Consider the following 15,586-nt stretch of genomic DNA (forward strand, 5'->3'; position numbering starts at 1 on the left):
GCTAATATCTAGGGTGAATATTTCTAACACTATTCACAAAAGAAGGAAGCCATTGTAATAAAGAGTTAAATAAAATAACATTATCAAGACAGAAAGCCTTCATTGTGAAAGCCCATCATTATGGGAAATAGACAATAAAAGCGCCTTGTTCCTAAGATTTCCATAAAATAGTACAATTTTTCTGCATTCCTTTCCCTTGCCATAATCCACAAATGTACAAATACCACAGCTGTTGTTAACTTTTACATGTCCTGGCAGTCAAAACTCTTACATTTGTTTTTCACTTCATTAAGGCCTACCACTTCATGAGATAACATTAGGTTACCTTATTACATTTAATAACCACAAATGTTTGATTAGGAGCAGGTAGAAATATCATCTTTGATTTTAAGTCACAAACTGCCACTTTTAGAATGTTGACATTGTCCTGCCCAAACGTTTCGATGCCCTTCTACGAGTTTACAGCTGCCTAGGCCTTTAATGTCTTCCCCATTAAGAATGTATAATGGACCCGTCTAACGTCGATAGGTGGGTGAGTGCTGCAAAGCAGCCTAAGCATGTTAGCATGAGAATACCAGCAGCAGCACCATATTCAAGTAGATATATCATAGTCCACCTGTTTGGTTTTCAACAAACATAAATAATTGTTTTTAAAGGCAGCTCATGCATAATTCCAAACAGCCTGTATAATATGTTGTGCATTCTTACTAGCACAGACAGTTATCATATTGTTAAACATTGCAATCAGCTAAGGGAATTTAATTAATTTTAATGGTATAATGTCATTTTAATCATTGCACTTCTTTATGGTAGCTAGTATTCGTATGGGTTGTTGAATATGACTAAATGAGAACACAGTAACATACCTACCAGACAATTTAAGAACTTTGTAAATAACTAGCAGCCCGTCCCAACGTTGTCCGGGTATGAATTGCTACCGGGCAGTAGTATATTGTTTTGTAGGATTTCGTTTTGATAGCATTTCTTATCTGTGACAGGCCTGTGAATCGCTCCGATTCACAGTGCACTGCTGATGCACTTAAGAGTGCGCATTCAGTAGTGTGTGAACTCGAGTTTCCTTACTTTATTTTTCCTTGCAATATTATATAGCGCAAACTCGACAAGATGGCATGAGCACAATTTACATTACAGAAGAACACATTAATTTGTGGTGGACACGGGGAGACAAAGCAATTTGCCTGGAATCACAGGATGTTGACCTGATGCCGAGATTCGAACGTAGCTCCCCAGCTCTAAAGTTCGCAATTCTAGAACTTGTGGTGGGAGGTGTGTCTAAAAGTGTATGTGGGTGCTGGCCATCAATGAGAGAGACCTGTGCATTTTTCAAATCGGTTGTGAAAAAATATAAGTATGTTGCTGGAGAAGTGGGCCGCCGTGCCACCAATGTACTTACCGGGGGAGGGTAAACACCCATTATTCCGCAAGTTTCTTTCCGCAGACCATCACTTTCATTATGAAAGTACCATGACTCCGCAATGCCATTATAATGCATGACATTACATTTTATATGCTTTTAGCACGCATACATTTACAACGAAATTCGTTGTAAATGCATGAATGGTAAAAGCATGTTTTTTTTAATGTTCGGATAAGGTAAGTATAGGTATAGGGGTATATGTTTTGGGGTACTGAGGTATATGTTTTGGGGTGTTTGGGTATTTTAAGGGTTCAGATATAGTTTTGAGTTATGGGTACAGGGGTAGTTTTAGCGTTTAGGGATACGTATGGGTTTTGGGGTACAGGCATATTTTTAGGGTTCAGGGCTAGGTTTGGGTTTTGGGGTATAGGGGTATTTTTAGGGTTCAGGGGTAGTTTGGGGTTTTGGGGTACAGGGGTATTTTAAGGGTTCAGGGCTAGGTTTGGGTTTTGGGGTACATGGGTATTTTTAGGGTTCAGGGCTAGGTTTGGGTTTTGGGGTACAGGGGTATTTTAGTGTTCAGGGGTAGGTTTGGGTTTTGGGGTACAGGGTTATTTTTATGATTCAGGGCTAAGTTTGGGTTTTTGGGGTGCAGTGGTATTTTTAGGGTTCAGGGGTAGGTTTGGGTTTTGGGGTACAGTGGTATTTTAAGGGTTCAGGGCTAGGTTTGGGTTTAGGGGAACAGGGGTATTTTAGGGTTCAGGGGTAGGTTTGGTTTTTGGGGTACAGGGGTATTTTTAGGATTTAGGTATAGTTTTGGTTTTTGCGGTACAGGGTATATTTATAGGGTTAAGATGGGTTAGTGTTTAAGGGTGTTGGGGTATTTTAAGGAGTAAGGTTGGCTTTTGATTAAGGGGTGCAGATGTATTAGAAGGGAGCAGGGTGAACACCCACAGCTGGAATGTACAGAACCTGGGAAGAAAAAACAATGAAATATTTGACACAACCGCTCACACGAAGGGCGGTATGTAAAAACAACAGTTGATGGATAGAATGCAGTACAATGTCATACATTCAGCCCAATACAGAGATCTGGGCCGAAGTCCATCATTTTTTGTACTCCACACCACCTCATGGGAACATTCCAGGCAAACTGCCAAGCCAAGTCTTTCCTAGACCAGACTCAAGCATCCTAGGACCACTTTCTGGCTATCTGCCATCTTCAGCCAGGAAAGCTTGACTCCAGTGGTGTGGAGAGCATGGGACTCACGTCTGAGCATACCCATCACACTCGGGGTGACAAATGCAAAAACAACAGTTGATGGACAGAATGCAGAACAATGTCATACATTCACCCCAGTACAGAGATCTGGGCCTAAATCCATCGTTTGTTTGCACTCCACACCAGCCCAGTTCAGACATGGCCATATGCAAATAAGCCTTGACCCTGTGCCTCATGGGAACAGTCCAGCCCGAAGGGCGGAATGTACCACATGCCCCCAGCATTTGTCACGCCACCTCAGCACAAGCCCACAGCACAATGCAGACACGCCAACAAGGGACTACTTTGCTGGCACGGTTCTTTTACTTTTTAAATGTATATGGTGGGCGTCTGCATAGCCTATGTCCTTCTGCTGCATCTGCCCTTTCCAGCGCTGTATTGGGTGTTGTGATTGGTGCTGTGGTTCCTGAGATTACCCGCCTCAAAGGTTTTTGGCTCTCTCTTTTTTATATTAGTATGGATATGCAGTCATTGATGCGTGGATTGATGTAAACTGCTTAATTATACCCTACCTACAGTGTATTTTTGAAGTACTTGGCTTATAATATTAGTTGTTAATCTCTGTGGTTATGTTAATATCAGAAAAGCTGAATGTGCAATATAAGAGCTCTGGGAATTTCCCAGTGGTGGATGATTAGTAGAGTATGCAGGGCAGTTCTGAGGTGTATCACAAGAGCCCTGTGAATATGTTAAGAACACTGATAACATTGCATCACATACATTGAAATAGTAGTGTCTATTAATTTAATGCTCAGTATAAGAATGTTGATTATGTGTTTTGGTGGATGGTCCAGCACAAGTTAAAATGTCACAATTTATGTAGGTCTAGTATTGTTTTCAGTAATTTAAACCTGAGCTCAACCACTGGTAGCTATGGCACAGAGCAGAAAGGCTTAACTTAAGAAAATGTGCAAAGCATTAACCCCTTCGACGCTGATGACGAGCTGGGATCATCTTTATAATAGTAGAGAATATTCTATTGAACAAAATGACACCAGCACAAAAAATATCCAAAAGGAGTACCAGAGATTTGCATGTTTTAAGTTCTGAGTGAAATTAGCTCCAGAAAGTGTTAAACAACAATTGTTTCACTTGTGCATGACTTGGGTGTGATTTAAGACCAATAGCAATGGAGCATGTGTGGGATACAGAACATATTTTCATCTTAGTCGGAAGTTTTACCTTCTGACTTGGTCTCTAAAATGGAAGAAAAAATCTTCAGTGGTGTATGGCAGCATGGTGTGACCGCGATGAGCTCCACAAGGCTACATAGCCATTGGACCAGCGTCCTGTGAAGCCATTGACATGTGGCGTGAATCCATAGACTTTTGACATGAAAACTCTGAGTGGGAGAAAATCAGATTTGTTCCAAAGGAAGGTCCCTCCCCGGTAAGATACTCGTGGACCCTTTGCCCTGTAAAGATTTTGTGTATTTTTGTGTAGTCACTCTTTGTGAGCTTGGATTCACATTGTTGGCATTCTGATTCTTCCAGTATGGCAAGGCTGCAAGCTGTAGTTGAACAAGGATTTGCCAGGCTGGATACTCTTTCCCGGATTACAGGCTAGAACTGATTTGTTGCTGTAGAAAACATCACAGTAGAAGTAACCTGAATCTTTGTCAGAGCCAGAATGTACCTTCATCAGCAAAGGGTCCAGGGACCTCAGGGATAGAAGTAGGAGGATCAAGACTCAGTGAAGACGGAGCCACCATCAGGATCAAAGTCAGAGTCCACTTCTTTGTGTTGGACACAAGTTGGAGCAGGTCCAACTTTCAGGTCTCCTCACAGCAGGTGCAGTCCTTCTTTTGTTCTTTCACAGGTCCAGTACTGTTCTGATGAGGTTTTCCAGAGGTGCCACATTTGTGTCACACTTGCCTGTGGATAGGAAGGACTCCAGTTGCTGCCTAACCAATAGGGAAAAAGTATCCAGGGTCAACCTACCATGTTATGCAATGGTTCCTATGTGTCCCAGTGCAGTCAGTTCTAACTAACCCAAGATGGCAGATCCTTTCTTCCAGTGTGCAGAGCTACTCTGCACAATCTAGTGATGTGGCCAGGGAAATTAGCAACCCCTCCTCTGTGATCACTCAAAACCAGTACTGAGGGCAGCTACTCTTCCACTGGGATTGGTGCCTGACTGAGTAAAGGAATAGGCGGGCCCAGGTGTTAACCACATCTGCCTGTGACTGGATAGGCTTCTTTAAAGTTATGTTCCTAGGCACAGCCCCAGTTTTTCTCCTGCCAAAGGATCAGTACACCTTCCCACACTCAAAGCTTTATATCAGTTCTGGGAACAAGTTTACACCTCATCAGTGGGCTATTCAGGTCTTGGTGACAGTTGGAGGCTTCTTGAGGCTTTAGCGAGGTAACAGGGAACTTTCTAAGATCATCTGTTCTAAAATAAGTATTACAAATCCGACTTTACCAGTGAATTTACCTTCTAATAAATATGTTCAAAAGATCAAGAATTAACTAAGTGGCTGTCTATAGATGGAGACAGCATTATTAAATGCAATATTGTATTCTAATATTTGCCTGCTGAACAGCTAACCTTGTATAGTGAAATAGCTTTGCTGGCCTTGTCAATCTAGGGACATGTTCAACATTAAAAATGTACATGTACTGCTTTTAAATACCATGCACCCACGCATTATAACCTACTTACGGGGTTAAGCCTAACAAAAGGGGTTAGTTTGACAGTCAAATTTGCAGTTTTAAAACTGCAAAGGCAGGCTACATTATTTGACCTGCAGCCATGTCTACCCTGTCACTGTTGTTGGTTGCATAATAAGTGCTGCAGCCCACAAGTGACAATTAACTTACAAGTCCTGGGAACTCATACCATAAACTAGGTCAAAAATGTAATATGCCAATTAGGAGTACAGCTAATTTCAACATGTTTTAGAGGTCAGAGCACAAGCACAGCGGCCTGGTTAGGCGACTCCCAGTGCACAGAGTTAAAAATGCAAAGTAAAGTGTTATTACAGTTCCTAACATTAACATTATTTAGCCTTTGTTTTTGTAGTGAATTTCAATTATTTTTTTAACATGCTGTGTGTGCTATTGGGTTGGCTGTATGGTTTGGCTTGCAGCCAAGCCCTACACCCAAACCCTATGGGCATTCAAACCACAAGGGCAGCCAACACCCCAACAGGCACAACTGAAGTATGCAGCAAGATGTTGGCCTCAGTGCCCAGCCGGTGGCCAGGCCCTTCATTCAACATCTAACTGTATGCAACAATGGCTGTACGCAGTGGGTGTTTGACTGCATCCACCTGCTTTTCCATGAACTTTAGGGAATGTAACAATATAAATGGGTGACACTTTAAGCAAGGCACACCTTCCAGCTTTGTCACAGGTTCAGAACACCACAAGACAAAAAGAAGGCCTGTAGTCTTTATCAGAGTATCGGTTAGCACATCACCATATATAAAGCAGACCTGTAAGCTTTCTCAAAAAGTCACCACAATAATTTATTGCCACATTGTCCAATTCATTCTTCATTATTTACATATCAATGCTTATTAACAATAATTGTCTCAAAAATCTTTAAATACATATATTTATATGAAATAACCATAAACATATATTGAAACTTTTTTACCACTCTTTATTCCTAAGCCACAAAATGCAGCAATAGGCCCAATCATAAGGGTCCTCGCACTCCAGCTGAAGAGCATAAATCTACAGCACGAGTGATTAATAAATGACAGTAAATACTCTAGGTGAGATGTATTCAATGACCCAGAAGATTTACAGTATGTTTTTACATATTTCTAGGGGGCAGTGCTTATTTAAACTGGTGGGTTATATTGCCCTGCACCAGAACTTAATTAACACCAGCACATATGAGAGCTGCTATGTGGTGAGTGTGTTTGTGTAATCTTGAGATGAGATGAACAATAGTTATTTATACATTCAATATAGATTAAAAACAACTAATTCCTGCTGTCCAAGACATTGATACAGAATGGTGAGAATTGTCACACTTGCAGCATTGTAATGGTTAGTAGTCATGTAAGTACTGACATTGGCAGTACTAATGGGTGGTGCAAGCTGCATGGACATCCTGACGAGAGCCCTGGCCCCTATTGTTTTAAGAAATGAGGCACTAGATGGAGTCTCCAGCCCCCAACAAACATTTCTTTTAAATGGTTTGTTGTTAAGTCTTCTCCTTCTTGGATCACCAAGAGGAACTAAAATATACACAGAAAGCCAGCAAAGACTATTATGGGGCATTCCTCCTGCAGAAGCAATGAATAGGAAATGAGTGACTTCTCAGCTCATTTCGTAACGATTTGGTTAGGTTTTTTTTGTGGGTGCCTAACCTGCTCCCTATATAATGTTGGTGTCTTTTACAAACAGAGGACTGATAAGCGAGTCCTAAAATGGCTTCCACATTTTTTTTGACTGATGCAGCTAATCTGATATTATCTTTTGATTCATCAGGTCTACAGATCCTCAACAGTGTGAAATATGTATACATTTGAAACCCTAATTTTTCTAAAACTACGACTCGGATTAACGTAAAATCACAAATGCCCACTTTCTAGGTAGGTAGTTAATTTCAGACATTTTATCTGTATTGCTGTTAAATTTTGATGTGTAAAATTGCATGTGGGACACACATTTTGGTGCACACCCTTTTTCCCAACCCCTGCATGATGGATCTCCCTGAATATTTACAGAAAGGAGCTAAGGTAGATGAGATATTTTTTGGGAACGTTTTGTGGGGATTCATCAAACAGCACCGAAGTTATAAGCACGCCTAGAAATCATTTTACACTGGAAACATGGTCTTAATTGTAACCAACAAGAAACACTACGATAGGGGAGGACCTTGGGGAAATTTACAGACCTAGCTCTGGATACAATCCCCAAAGAACCTGACAACAACAAAAGGTACCAGGGTGGTCCGGATAAAATCCCAAATGATGAAGGGCGGATCCGTATGGTGACTGATGGGTATTTTCCTCATCCCTTGAGAGTCTTCTGTGCCTGAATCATTTCTGAACCCTGGGTTATCAGGGGACTGTGGTGGATTAGGCGGCTAGCGTATACCTTTGAGCTGTGTTTGGCCTTAATTGTAACCATCCATAACATTAGTAACTGTTAGACCTGGCATCTTTGGGGTGGTTTCCCCTGTCTTTTTGGCCTCTACCTCCTGTTATTTTGATGCTGTGCTGGATTTCGTTTTTGCTAGTTGTGATGCTTTGGACACTCTGCCACTGCTGATCAGTGTCAGTGTTTTTCACTATTGTAAGGCTATCTTGCTCCATAGGCTATCATGGGGGATGCTGGCGAAAGACTGCATTTGCAACTTGAGTAGAGGAGGAGATAGCACCTGGGCCTGAATAGGGCTGTTCCTGCCTTCCACAATGCTGGCTCCACCTTCTGCTGGGCAGCTGACGACCCTGCCCCTAACTCTGAAAGGAAAGGAGAAGCCATGAAAACAAAGTGCTCAAGGAACACCCAGAACTGGTTCAGACCGGGCTCAGGGCCCACTTGCGAAAAGAGAACAAATACTTTTAGGGGTATAAGTACAGGAGCCTTGAAAATTAGATCATCCTGGAATCAAGAAGGAACCTCTGCCAAGGAGAAAGCTGAAACTGAAGAAGGAAGATTGTCTTGCTGTTGCTATGCTGGATTGCCCTGCTGTTGCTTTGCTGCCAAGGAGAGGGGAAGGACTTTGCTTTGTGCTGTGTCCCCTTGCTTCAAGGAATCTCCAAGTGCCTGAGAAGAGCTGGCTCCCTGTTTTTGAAGTCCCAGGAACAAAAGGACTTCACCCCTAGCTTCCCCTGAGCTCTAATGAGGGAGTGCTGTCCTTCCTGGAGTGTGTGGCCCATTTGTGGTGCCTCTGGAAGTTGTACCTGTGTTGGGAACCAGGAAATCACGCTTTAAAGACTTTGCTATGGAAAAGTTATCGCATCGCTCGCTGCGGAGTGCATCCCCGACAGTGCGAGGAAATTCCTACTGCTACGAAGGCCGAGATCATCGCAGCGGCTGTTGCTGCTGCCAGAGCCATCGCATTCTTCGTTTGCGGGACGCACCAGACCGGTGCGGGAAGACTAGCCTCGCTGCGAGTGTCGTCGCAGAGCCTGTCGTCGCTGGGTGACATCGCCGCACCGCTTGCTTGCGGACCGCATCACGTCACTGTGCCATCGCATCGAGGAGCTGCGAGAGAGAGATCACCACTGGATCGCGCAACGTCGCCCCGGAGATCATCGCAGCCCCTACGAGATAGTCGCATCGTACCTTTGCGAGAAAAAACTTCCTACGGAACCTACGCACCAGCTTCTGCTTTTGGAACTATGTCGCATCTAAAGGTACTTTTGGCTTAACATGACGCAACTGTGAACTTTTTACGCAACTGTGGATTATTTTTATCGCAACCTTAAGAACTCTTTCAAAACCATATTCTTGAACTGTGTTTGTTGGATTTTGTCGTTTTGGTCTTGTGTAGTTTAGATTAAATACCTTTATTTTTCTAAACTGTTGTGGAGTCAGTTTGTGGTGTTTTCACTGTGTTACTGTGAGTGTTGGTACAAATACTTTACACATTGCCTTCGGATTAGCCATGACTGCTCGTGCCAAGCTACCTAGAGGGTGAGCAGGGGTTATCTCAGAGGGTTTCCTCCTTACCCTGAATAGAAGCAAGGGTCCTTATTTGGACATTGGATACCTACCTCTATCAACTAGAGACCCCCAGTTCTAACATTAACGTTAACAGGAAATTAAACAATAAAATGTTTATAGACATGTTAAAACAAATTAGTGCACTTAATTTGAATAATACATTTAGCATAAAGAAAAATGTCAAAATTAAAAACAAAAACTGCATTTTACATTCAAAAATACATTCAGCTTCCATTATTCTCCACTAACTAATCTGCCTCCAATTTAACCAAAAATTAGGATACATGTGTGACTTTTAAGAGGTGTCATTGAATTATCCTACTCTAAAATGAGCAAAAGCAGGGACAGTGTTTGACAATCAGATGGGTTGGATTTAATATTCTTACTCAAATCTATGCGAATGATGCCAAAGAGAGGGACAAGGGGGCAGTTTAATGAGGTCCAGCAAACATGTCCCGTAGCGACAGTGTACAAAGAGGATATGAAGTTCCTCAAGGTCTAAGTAAAGATTAGGAATATGTAGGTGAGGGGTAAACGCCACACGGTGGTCGTACCACCTAGGAGGTTTGCAAAAAAAGGGAGGGGGAGTTCCCTTGTTGGAACTAGAGCTCTCACACACCTAGCAAGCTAGGTGTCATGCTGCATCATATGAGCCTGCCCCTCGTCTGGTCGGCGCTGCAATACCTGACGGGCACCCAGTACGGGGCTCTTTGGCGGGGATCTTTTGTTCCTGCCGGTGGGTGCAGTGGGGGTGAGGGGCCTATTATGTGTAGATGTGGGAGCGTGAATTAAAACAGGTCAGTTAGTGCTAGTGGAATTTTATTCTGGAAAGTAAACTGCCTGAGTAAAAACAGGAAGAGTGGCAGTGAACTAGATCTAAGGTTTCTAGCTGTGTATGCTCCACTCTCTAAAGGTCAACATGTTTCATGCTTCAGGCGTCAGGAAGATCAAAGCACTTCATCAAGACCAAATATAACTATCTACACAACATGATAAGTGGAAACCCACATACGGTGTAGTCAGGACGGTACCCTAAACGTGAAAACAGAAGAACAAAGTAAATCAAAGTAAAGAACCTCAGCATAGCGTACAATTTACTCAGATGAGAGGGTGTGTATTCAGGACAAAGTGTTGGTGCACCCATGCTCAATACCGTGTTGGTGGTATAATCAATATCATGCTGCAGCCATGTAGTATTCATGACAGGTACATAAGCTTAAAACTTAATACTGTAAGACATTCATAGTAAAAACTATTGTAAACAAATTGTAAAGCAGTGCAAACAGAACTGGAAGAGGCTCACCACACTTGTAGCCTAAGGGGGTCTGCGACAGAGGCCGATGGTCTATGTGGACACCAATGTGTGTCCTTGGGAGTAAGGGAGGGAAGATAGTAGTACGGATATGGTTAAAAGTACAAACACCTCTGTTCAGAAAGTGGAACAGACCGGCTCTGGAGGTTGGAACTAGCAAAGGGCGGACCAACATGTGGGAGCACCAGTGGTGCACTCGCGGTTCCCTAAAATGCCAGAGGGAGTACCAGTAATGGCCGTGGGGCCCCTAGTAGCGGGAAGCCCCCGGCGACGGGACACTAATGGGGAGTGAACCGCTTGGGGAGACCAGAGTGGAACTGCTGCAAGAGATACCCTCATTTTTCATTGCTTTCTCCTTGGGACCAGTTGAATGTGGTTGCTCTGCGGCCCCCATTAGGTATGTCCTGGGAGAAGAAAAGGGTGCTGGGAGGTGGTGGGTGGGAAACCATGCAGCAGAAGTGATCAGGAGGGAGGGACAATGAGAAAGCAAGGAGAAGGCACTCAAAAAACAGGGGGGAAGGACAAAGAAAGTGGCGAGAAGTGAGGGAAAAGCAAAGTGAAGTCACTCAAAAATTGGGGGAAAAGGAAGGAGAAAGAAGTGAAAAATGAGTCTGACATTAAAGAGTAACCCAGTTAATATGCCAGGTGAGGGTGGGTGACATGGGAAACTGATACAACTTTCTCAATGGTGAGGAACCCCCTCGACATAGGTTACTGTTTTTGTTGTGCTAGCTAGAGTGAGTTGTGAGCATGACAGGTGAGAAAGGGAAAATATTTCCAGTGTCAAGGACATCTTCCAAGAAGAAAGCTAATGCATGATATGTAGATACCATTGACTGAATGAGTACCTTCTAGATTGCCCAAAAAAAGGATGACTCATTCAAGTAGCCACCCTGCACAGACTAATATATGGAAAATGTGTCAAAGTGTCCAAAATACAAATAAACCACACAAAGGGGGAAAAACCACTGTGGCAAGTTAATGAGTCATGATTAAATATGGAGATTAGTAATTAAGAAAAGAGCAATTAATCAAACACCTCTAGAGAAACAGGATGAGAAAAAGAGCAGGGCAAAATTCCAGAAGCATAATCCGGTGGAAAATTCCAGTGTCAAGGAGCAAACATTAGTAACAAAAATGAAAGCAGAGGTACAATAAATGCAACTATAAAAGTGGAATTCATCTTTCAGATAGAACTGACTCATTATTTGTGGTTCCACCAGGAACTTGTATCGCTGGAAAAACCGAACCTGTGTCACAGTGGCATCGGAACGTTAGATAACGTCCCATGGAGAAGCCACCATCATGGAAAGAGCATATTGTAAGGCTTGCCTACACCCTCAGTCTATGACTTCTGAAAGTCATGGAATTCACTTGGAAAGCAAAACAGCTCCTCAGAGCAGTTCTAGAAGTGTAGGCACTCAGCCATGGACTGAGTGCACATCTCAGAATATAGTGTCTGATACCAGAAGCAATGCTCTTAACTGTTGGCCTTCTTAGAGCCTTAGGTGATGTCCTACATCTGGGCACAGATGTAACAGTATGACCCATCTGGAAGCATTTGGCTTATTGGGTTGCCATTAGCCCCGGGCATAAATCTCTACTCTGCTGGCAGAGTTTGTGGAATTCGGGCACTTATGCTCTGTGGAGGGACGCAGAGTACCTGAATTCTGCCTTTTGGGCGTGAAGCAGAGGGTTTGTTTTCATTTTGCGTTTGATTGTTGTTTTGGAACTAAGTTGTGAGTGCCAAGATACTCTTGGGCTGCTTTGAGCTAGCGAGCTCCAGCGAGACATCGCACTCACTTGCACGGCTTCCTTCCAAGAAAGTGCCAATCTAGTGCTGATTACAGCTTTTTTGCACGATGCTCAGCTGAAAGGCGTTTGGGGCTGCCTTCTCCAACTGGCCGTAGGATCAGTTTTTTGTGTGCAAGAAGCTTTTTTCAAACCGGAAGGGGGTGCCCCAGAGACTCTAACTTTCTTTTCCTATCCAGCAGGCTCCTTCCAGTGATTTCTCCCCCCTCCTGGTCACTTTTCATTGGGATTTGGAGCTGGAAGGATCACTCTGCTTGTCTGCTGCCTAAATACCATCTGATTTAAGGACTTTGTATTTGAGAATCCACAATTAAGTTGAAAACCTGGTGTATAAGGGTGTTATTTGTCTGATTGGTGGGCACGCACTAGGTTTTATTAGTACTTTCTTTTGATTTTTAAGAGTTATTGTGATAGGTGGACTTTTTCTTTTTATGTAAAGGAAATATGTTGCACCATTCAGTACATTTTCTTCAGCATTAGTCATGGGTGCATGAAATAACTGTTTCTGTGGTGTCTGTTGAATTGAAACAGCATTTAGGCCATGGATGGCATTCGATTAAATTACAAAATTTGTTTTTTGGGGTATTTCATGTTTTTTTTTCTGTAAACATTTGATAGGTGAGGTCATTATATTGGAAGCCTGTGGAAGATGTGTGCTGTTGTACACTTTCTTAGCCCAGTTAAGTTTCATTTTTGCCATTGCTGAATTAATGCTCTTTTTTCTGAGTTAGCAATCCATGCCTCTTTTGTCTGGCCACTGTGTTAGTTTGTTTGCAATTATTATTTATTATTATTCTGACATTTATTAAGCGCGCGGCTACCCCCAACAGGGGAGTCCCGGCACAGAGGACCGCGAGTGAGCAAAACTTGGGGGATTAGCAGCTGGAGAATAGGAGTGTCTTCAGTTTGCTCCTGAATTGTGATTCTGAATCAGACAGGCGGAGATTGACCTACAGGGCATTCCAGAATCTGGAGGCAACCACTGCGAAAGCTCTGCCACCCTTCCTGGCTAGATGGAATCTGGGGGGGAGCAGAAGACGGAGGTGGCTAGATCTGAGTGCCCGTGATGAATGGACTATCTTCAACCTTCGTCTAAGATATCCATGCCCCTTACCCTTCAGGGCCCTGAAGATAAGTACTAGGGCTTTAAACTGGATATATGCGGCAATAGGTAACCAATGCAGGTTCTTCAGGTGAGGAGAGATCGAGTGACGGTAAGGGACCTTACAGATCAGCCTGGCGGCGGTATTCTGTACGATCTGTAGCAGGTGTAGGAGGTAGGCTGGCACTCCCACATAGAGGCTGTTGGTATAGTCAAGGTGGGAAGTGATGAGTGCATGGATTACCGTTTTCATTGACTCCAAGGGCAGGTAAGGGGAGATTTTTTTTATCATGTGTAATTTGCCGAAGCAAGCCGAGGTAACTTTGTGAATTTGAGTTTTAAAAGACAGTTCATTGTCAATTTGAACACCAAGGTTGCATGCAACTTTGACAGGGGAAGGGGGAGGGTTCAACTCTGAAGGCCACCACTTGCCAGGTAGTAGGGGGGTTGATTGATTAAAAAATAGCACCTTTGTTTTGTTGGTATTAAGTTTTAAAGTGTTGTTAGTCATCCATGTGACAATGTTGGAGAGACATGTTTTAAAATTCTCCAGTCCCTGATCCGAGTGGTCTCTAAAGGAGAAGACAAGCTGAGTGTCGTCAGCATAAGAGACCACTCTGACAGCAAAAGCCTCAATCACCTTAGCCAGGGGTGCAAGATAGACATTGAAAAAGAGAGGACTGAGAGCGGACCCTTGCGGGACACAGCAGCTAAGAGGTTTTTTATCTTTAGACCAGAAGGGTCGACACCATACCTGTTGAGTACGGTCCATCAGAAACGATGTGATCCAGGCCAGAGGGGTGTCACAAATCCCATTATCATGGAGTCTTTCCAGTATTATGGAGTGGGAGACCGTATCGAAAGCTGCGGACAGGCCAAGGAGCACAAACATGGCAACCTCTTCTCTGTCCACACTTTACTTTACGGTCTCTGTGACCTTCAATAGTGCCATCTCCGTGCTATATCCCGAACTAAATCCGGACTTAGAGTCGTGGAGGAGATCATTTGACTCTAAGTAGCCGGAGAGTTGTTCTTGGACGAGTTTTTCTAAAAATGTTTCAGGCTTGGGGAGAAGAGATATTGGGCGGTAGTTTCTATATACTGCCGGGTCCGTCTCTGCCCTGATTTCATGCCTTAATAAAAGACCAGACTGAAGGGAGGCATTCCATAGTATTGCCAGGGGTCGCACTACCGTATGGGCCACGACTGTGAATGCCTGGGTGGGCATGGGGTTCAGCGGGGAACCCGACTTTCATTGCAAAAGAAGATGTGTGCTGTTGAAAACTTTCTTAGCCCAGTTAAGTTTCATTTTTGCCATTGCTGAATTAATGCTCTTTTTTCTGAGTTACCAATCCATGCCTCTTTTGTCTGGCCACTGTGTTAGTGTGTTTTGCAATAGGCCACCATTTGTCTGTGTTTCCCATGCCATGTGGTCAAGGGCCATTTTGTATAGTCAGTGCCCCTAGGCCTGCATGAGTTCTTTGTTTCTGGTCATGCCTCCTTGCTTGCTGTTTAACCTTGTGGTCAGTGGCCATTTTGTGTAGGCAGCCAGTGTGCTTGTGCCATAAGCATCCATGTCTTCTTTGTTAAGGCCATGCCTCCTTGCTATGTATTTGACCATGTGCTCAGTAGCCATTTTGTGTAGACAGGCAGGGACCGATTCACAGAATGAACTTAAGACTCAATCCTAAACTTACTACTATTTTGGTATTCACAGAATGCACTTACTACTTTTGGCATTCACAGAATTAACTTACTACTTTTGGTATTCACAGAAGTTAGGATTTTGTCTTAAGTTAGTCTTAAGACAGACTTAAGACAGACTTAAGACAAAATCCTAACTTAAGTCTGTCTTACGTTTGTCTTAAGTCTGTCTTAAGTTTGTCTAAAGACTAACTTAAGACAAAATCCTAACTTCTGTGAATACCAAAAGTAGTAAGTGCATTCTGTGAATGCCAAAAGTAGTAAGTGCATTCTCTGAATACCAAAATAGTAGTAAGTTTAGGATTGAGTCTTAAGTTCATTCTGTGAATCGGGCCCGCAGTGTGGAGGGGATGTGGCATAA

At 43.2% G+C, this 15,586-nt stretch overlaps 1 protein-coding gene across 1 annotated transcript in view; it reads right to left on the reverse strand.

Moving 5' to 3' along the window:
• LOC147735096 (olfactory receptor 5J3-like) overlaps positions 1 to 15,586 on the reverse strand; it is a 35,104-nt gene that overhangs the window by 1,249 nt on the left and 18,269 nt on the right. The gene's annotated exons all lie outside the window — the stretch shown is intronic.

Source organism: Lissotriton vulgaris, chromosome 1_2 (genome assembly GCF_964263255.1).
Source record: "Lissotriton vulgaris chromosome 1_2, aLisVul1.2, whole genome shotgun sequence".
NCBI classification, from domain to species: domain Eukaryota; kingdom Metazoa; phylum Chordata; class Amphibia; order Caudata; family Salamandridae; genus Lissotriton; species Lissotriton vulgaris.